The 6,911-nt window shown below is 61.1% G+C and overlaps 1 protein-coding gene across 1 annotated transcript in view; it reads left to right on the top strand.

Moving 5' to 3' along the window:
- Positions 1 to 5,170: 5,170 nt before the first annotated feature.
- The window catches only part of LOC306774487 (spectrin beta chain, non-erythrocytic 1-like), an 87,067-nt gene continuing 85,326 nt past the window's right edge, over positions 5,171 to 6,911 (top strand). Inside the window, exon 1 of the mRNA XM_079264532.1 lies at positions 5,171 to 5,246. The gene's annotated coding sequence lies outside the window, so the exon portion shown is untranslated. The remainder of the gene's footprint in view (positions 5,247 to 6,911) is intronic.

The following is a 6,911-nucleotide window of genomic DNA, read 5'->3' as shown; positions in this document are numbered from 1 at the left end:
TCTGACCCCCAGCCTGTATCTGACCCCCAGCCTGGTATCTGACCCCCCAGCCTGGTATCTGGCCCCCCAGCGTGGTATCTGACCCCCCAGCCTGGTATCTGGCCCCCAGCCCGCTATCTGATGGTATCCGGCCCCCAACCTGGTATCTGACCCCCAGCCTGGTATCTGACCCCCCAGCCTGGTATCTGGCCCCCAGCCTGGTATTTGGCCCCCAGCGTGGTATCAGGCCCCCCAGCCTGGTATCTGACCCCCAGCCTGGAATCTGGCCCCCAGCCTGGTATCTGACCCCCAGCCTGGTATCTGACCCCCAGCCTGGTATCTGACCCCCCCAGCCTGGTATCTGGGCCCCCAGCCTGGAATCTGGGCCCCCAGCCTGGTATCTGAACCCCCAGCCTGGAATCTGGGCCCCCAGCCTGGTATCTGACCCCCAGCCTGGTATCTGACCCCCCCAGCCTGGAATCTGGGCCCCAGCCTGGTATATGACCCGCCAGCCTGGTATCTGACCCCCCAGCCTGGTATCTGACCCCCCCAGCCTGGTATCTGGCCCCCAGCCTGGTATCTGACCCCCAGCCTGGTATCTGGCCCCCCAGCATGGTATCCGGCCCCCAGCCTGGTATCTGGCCCCCAGCCTGGTATCTGGCCCCCAGCCTGGTATCCGGCCCCCCAGCCTGGTATCTGGCCCCCAGCCTGGTATCTGACCCCCAGCCTGGTATCTGGCCCCCAGCCTGGTATCCGGCCCCCCAGCCTGGTATCTGGCCCCCAGCCTGGTATCTGGCCCCCAGCCTGGTATCCGGCCCCCCAGCCTGGTATCTGGCCCCCAGCCTGGTATCTTGCCCCCAGCCTGGTATCCGGCCCCCCAGTCTGGTAATTGGCCCCCAGCGTGGAATCTGGCCCCCAGCCTTGTATCTGGCCCCCAGCCTGGTATCTGACCCCCAGTCTGGTATTTGGCCCCCAGCGTGGAATCTGGCCCCCAGCCTGGTATCTGGCCCCCAGCCTGGTATCTGACCCCCAGCGTGGTATCTGGCCCCCAGCGTGGTATCCGGCCCCCCAGCCTGGTATCTGACCCCCAGCCTGGTATCTGACCCCCAGCGTGGTATCTGGCCCCCAGCGTGGTATCCGGCCCCCAGCCTGGTATCTGACCCCCAGCGTGGTATCTGGCCCCCAGCCTGGTATCTGACCCCCAGCATGGTATCTGGCCCCCAGCGTGGTATCCGGCCCCCCAGCCTGGTATCTGACCCCCAGCCTGGTATCTGGCCCCCAGCCTGGTATCTGACCCCCAACCTGGTATCTGACCCCCAGCCTGGTATCTGGCCCCCAGCCTGGTATCTGGCCCCCCCAGCCTGGTATCTGGGCCCCCAGCCTGGAATCTGGGCCCCCAGCCTGGTATCTGACCCCCAGCCTGGTATCTGACCCCCCCAGCCTGGTATCTGGGCCCCCAGCCTGGTATCTGACCCCCAGCCTGGTATCTGACCCCCCCAGCCTGGTATCTGGCCCCCAGCGTGGTATCTGACCCCCAGCGTGGTATCTGGCCCCCAGCCTGGTATCTGGCCCCCAGCCTGGTATCTGACCCCCAGCCTGGTATCTGACCCCCAGCGTGGTATCTGGCCCCCAGCCTGGTATCTGGCCCCCAGCCTGGTATCTGACCCCCAGCCTGGTATCCGGCCCCCAGCCTGGTATCTGACCCCCAGCGTGGTATCTTACCCCCAGCCTGGTATCTGGCCCCCAGCGTGGTATCTTACCCCCAGCCTGGTATCTGACCCCCCCAGCCTGGTATCCGGCCCCCAGCCTGGTATCTTGCCCCCAGCGTGGTATCTTACCCCCAGCCTGTATCTGACCCCCAGCCTGGTATCTGGCCCCCAGCCTGGTATCTGGCCCCCAGCCCGCTATCTGATGGTATCCGGCCCCCAGCCTGGTATCTGACCCCCCAGCGTGGTATCTGACCCCCCAGCCTGGTATCTGGCCCCCAGCCCGCTATCTGATGGTATCCGGCCCCCCAGCGTGGTATCTGACCCCCAGCCTGGTATCTGGCCCCCAGCCTGGTATCTGGGCCCCCAGCCTGGTATCTGACCCCCCAGCCTGGTATCTGGGCCCCCAACCTGGTATCTGACCCCCCCAGCCTGGTATCTGGCCCCCCAGCCTGGTATCTGACCCCCCAGCCTGGTATCTGGCCCCCAGCGTGGTATCCGGCCCCCCAGCCTGGTATCTGGGCCCCCAGCCTGGTATCTGACCCCCCCAGCCTGGTATCTGGGCCCCCAGCCTGGTATCTGACCCCCCCAGCCTGGTATCTGGGCCCCCAGCCTGGTATCTTACCCCCAGCCTGGTATCTGGCCCCCCAGCCTGGTATCTGGCCCCCAGCGTGGTATCCGGCCCCCCAGCCTGGTATCTGACCCCCCAGCCTGGTATCTGGCCCCCAGCGTGGTATCCGGCCCCCCAGCCTGGTATCTGGCCCCCAGCCTGGTATCCGGCCCCCCAGCCTGGTATCTGGCCCCCAGCCCGGTATCTGACCCCAAGCCTGGTATCTGGCCCCCCAGTCTGGTATTTGGCCCCCAGCGTGGTATCTGGCCCCCAGCCTGGTATCTGGCCCCCAGCCTGGTATCTGATGGTATCTGGCCCCCAGCCTGGTATCTGGCCCCCAGCCCGTTATCTGATGGTATCCGGCCCCCAGCCTGGTATCTGGCCCCCCAGCCTGGTATCTGACCCCCCAGCCTGGTATCTGGGCCCCCAACCTGGTATCTGACCCCCCCAGCCTGGTATCTGGCCCCCCAGCCTGGTATCTGACCCCCCAGCCTGGTATCTGGCCCCCAGCGTGGTATCCGGCCCCCCAGCCTGGTATCTGGGCCCCCAGCCTGGTATCTGACCCCCCCAGCCTGGTATCTGGGCCCCCAGCCTGGTATCTGACCCCCCCAGCCTGGTATCTGGGCCCCCAGCCTGGTATCTTACCCCCAGCCTGGTATCTGGCCCCCCAGCCTGGTATCTGGGCCCCCAGCGTGGTATCTGGCCCCCAGCGTGGTATCTGGCCCCCAGCTTGGTATCTGGCCCCCAGCCTGGTATCTGGCCCCCAGCGTGGTATCTGGCCCCCAGCTTGGTATCTGGCCCCCAGCCTGGTATCTGGCCCCCAGCGTGGTATCTGGCCCCCAGCCCTATATCTGGCCCCCAGCCCGGTATGTGGCCCCCCAGCGTGGTATCCGGCCCCCCAGCCTGTTATCTGGCCCCCAGCCTGGTATCTGACCCCCAGCCTGGTATCTGATGGTATCTGGCCCCCAGCCTGGTATCTGGCCCCCAGCCCGCTATCTGATGGTATCCGGCCCCCAGCCTGGTATCTGGCCCCCCAGCCTGGTATCTGACCCCCCAGCGTGGTATCTGACCCCCCAGCCTGGTATCTGGCCCCCAGCCCGCTATCTGATGGTATCCGGCCCCCAGCCTGGTATTTGGCCCCCAGCGTGGTATCTGACCCCCAGCCTGGTATCTGACCCCCCCAGCCTGGAATCTGGGCCCCCAGCCTGGTATCTAACCCCCAGCCTGGAATCTGGGCCCCCAGCCTGGTATCTGACCCCCAGCCTGGTATCTGACCCCCCCAGCCTGGAATCTGGGCCCCCAGCCTGGTATTTAACCCCCAGCCTGGAATCTGGGCCCCCAGCCTGGTATCTGACCCCCAGCCTGGTATCTGACCCCCAGCCTGGTATCTAACCCCCAGCCTGGTATCTGACCCCCCCAGCCTGGTATCTGGGCCCCCAGCCTGGTATCTGACCCCCCCAGCCTGGTATCTGGGCCCCCAGCCTGGTATCTGACCCCCAGCCTAGTATCTGGCCCCCCAGCGTGGTATCTGAACCGCCAGCCTGGTATCTGGGCCCCCAGCCTGGTATCTGAACCGCCAGCCTGGTATCTGGGCCCCAGCCTGGTATCTGGGCCCCCAGCCTGGTATCTGGGCCCCCAGCCTGGTATCTGACCCCCCCAGCCTGGTATCCGGCCCCCCAGCGTGGTATCTGGGCCCCAGCCTGGTATCTGGGCCCCCAGCCTGGTATCTGAACCGCCAGCCTGGTATCTGGGCCCCAGCCTGGTATCTGACCCCCAGCCTGGTATCTGACCCCCAGCCTGGTATCTGAACCGCCAGCCTGGTATCTGGGCCCCCAGCCTGGTATCTGACCCCCCCAGCCTGGTATCCGGCCCCCCAGCGTGGTATCTGACCCCCAGCCTGGTATCTGACCCCCCCAGCCTGGTATCTGGGCCCCCAGCCTGGTATCTGACCCCCAGCCTGGTATCTGACCCCCCCAGCCTGGTATCTGGGCCCCCAGCCTGGTATCTGACCCCCAGCCTGGTATCTGGCCCCCCAGCGTAGTATCTGGGCCCCAGCCTGGTATCTGACCCCCAGCCTGGTATCTGACCCCCCAGCCTGGTATCTGACCCCCCAGCCTGGTATCTGGCCCCCAGCCTGGTATCTGGCCCCCAGCGTGGTATCCGGCCCCCCAGCCTGGTATCTGGCCCCCAGCCTGGTATCCGGCCCCCCAGCCTGGTATCTGGCCCCCAGCCTGGTATCCGGCCCCCCAGCCTGGTATCTGGCCCCCCAGTCTGGTATTTGGCCCCCAGCCTGGTATCTGGCCCCCAGCCTGGTATCTGACCCCCAGCCTGGTATCTGGCCCCCAGCCTGGTATCTGGCCCCCCGGCGTGGTATCTGGCCCCCCGGCGTGGTATCTGGCCCCCGGCCCGGGTCCAGCCTGGTATCTTGTTCCTGGCAGGTGGGTGGCGCGTGTCGATGCGACGTAAGGTGTGGCGGTGACGGTGAGGTAACCAACATGGCGGATCGTTGTTCCTTTTGGGGTTTAAAGTGGAACGACATGATTTCTGACTAGTTTCTGATAAACTGATTGTGTTTGTTGGAAGCAGGTCAGAAACACTGCGGCTTTCCCTCCAACCAGGAGGACTTTTGAACAAACATTTGTTTATTTTAAGGTTAAAAGTGTTAAAATGCAGCAGAGCTTTGGAAACCTGGAGAAATAATTGGTCCCTGAAGGCAACAGCAGAAATAAAAAGTAAAAACCAGAATGTAGAGAGCTGTGATGTAGACTGACGAAGAGGAGGATGAAGGGGAGGAGGAGGAGGGATGAAGAGGGGGCAGTGCGGATTCTTTCCCGTCATTCCCTGCAGGAGCCCCCTCCCTCCCCTCCACCTCCGGTCTTGTCGGTGTCTCCGGTCTGCGGACTCCTCATCTCCGGCTGAAGTTCTGGACGTGGGTCTGATCCTCTGAGCAGGTAGGCAGGTCCGGTTCGGTTTCTACTGGCGTCTGATGTGCTTCTATTGTTGCTGTGATTGCAGCCGCGCCGCGAACTTCGCTCCATGTCGGAGAGTTTCGGCTCAGTCCGTCCGATCCGGCTCTGGATGGAGGCAGAAAGTCCCCGGAGCCTCCAGGCCCCGCGCGGCCGCTCCGAGACGCTTTGTGGGGCCGAGCGACGCCGCCTCTCTGCCCGCCTGGCCGCGGCTCAGCCCCCGCCCTGCGGCTCCTCAGCAGCCATTAGTCGGCAGCAGGATGGAGGATAATAACGGTGCGCCATGCAGGGACGCAGAACAGGCGTGGCCGCGGAGGAGGAGGAGGAGGTGAAGGAGGAGGAGGTGAAGGGTGTGTTAATGTGTGTGTTCAGGACAATAAACCGAGCTGGAGCCGCACATCTGCGGTGTGTTTCAGCGGCAGATCGGGTGGCTGGTGTCCGGCCTGCAGCCTCCGTTCCCGGCGCCGGGAGCCTCCCTTAGCGCGACCACAAGCTCCGGGTTCTCCGGTTCTGGTCGATCCAACCCGTTTGTTTATGTTGCTGTGGGGTTCCGGTTCTGGTTCTGGTGGTTCAGCTTGGGCCAAAAAAAAGAATATTTGTGAAAAAACAAACAAACAAAAAAACTCAAGGAAGTTTCTGGATCCTCAACGGATCCGAACAGAACCAGTTTACCAGACTTCAGATGGTTTCAGAACCCTGTCCAGTTCTGTTTGGTCAAGTAGAACTTTCCAGAACTTCCTGAAGGTTCTTCCTTTAAAGATCTGGATCCTTTCAGGAATGCTCGTCCTGTTTATTTAGATTAGAAACAGTTTGGAATGAAAGTTTCTAGGAATGTTGTGGGAACTTTGTAGGAATGCTGTGGGAACTTTGTAGGAATGTTATGGGAACATTGTGGGAACTTTGTAGGAATGTTATGGGAACTTTGTAGGAATGCTGTGGGAACTTTGTAGGAATGCTGTGGGAACTTTGTAGGAATGTTATGGGAACATTGTGGGAACTTTGTAGGAATGTTGTGGGAACTTTGTAGGAATGCTGTGGGAACTTTGTAGGAATGCTGTGGGAACTTTGTGGGAACATTGTAGGAATGTTGTGGGAACTTTGTAGGAATGTTATGGGAACATTGTGGGAACTTTGTAGGAATGTTATGGGAACATTGTGGGAACTTTGTAGGAATGTTGTGGGAACTTTGTAGGAATGTTATGGGAACTTTGTAGGAATGTTATGGGAACATTGTGGGAACTTTGTAGGAATGTTATGGGAACTTTGTAGGAATGTTGTGGGAACTTTGTAGGAATGTTATGGGAACTTTGTAGGAATGTTGTGGGAACTTTGTAGGAATGTTATGGGAACTTTGTAGGAATGTTGTGGGAACTTTGTAGGAATGTTATGGGAACATTGTAGGAATGTTATGGGAACTTTGTAGGAATGTTGTGGGAACTTTGTAGGAATGCTGTGGGAACTTTGTGGGAACTTTGTAGGAATGTTGTGGGAACTTTGTGGGAACTTTGTAGGAATGCTGTGGGAACTTTGTGGGAACTTTGTAGGAATGTTGTGGGAACTTTGTAGGAATGTTATGGGAACATTGTGGGAACTTTGTAGGAATCTTATGGGAACTTTGTAGGAATGTGGGAACTTTGTGGGAACTTTGTA

The sequence above is a fragment of the Telmatherina bonti genome, assembly GCF_933228915.1.
Source record: "Telmatherina bonti genome assembly, chromosome: 3".
In the NCBI taxonomy this organism is placed as follows: domain Eukaryota; kingdom Metazoa; phylum Chordata; class Actinopteri; order Atheriniformes; family Telmatherinidae; genus Telmatherina; species Telmatherina bonti.
This window is presented reverse-complemented; position numbering and strand designations above follow the sequence as displayed.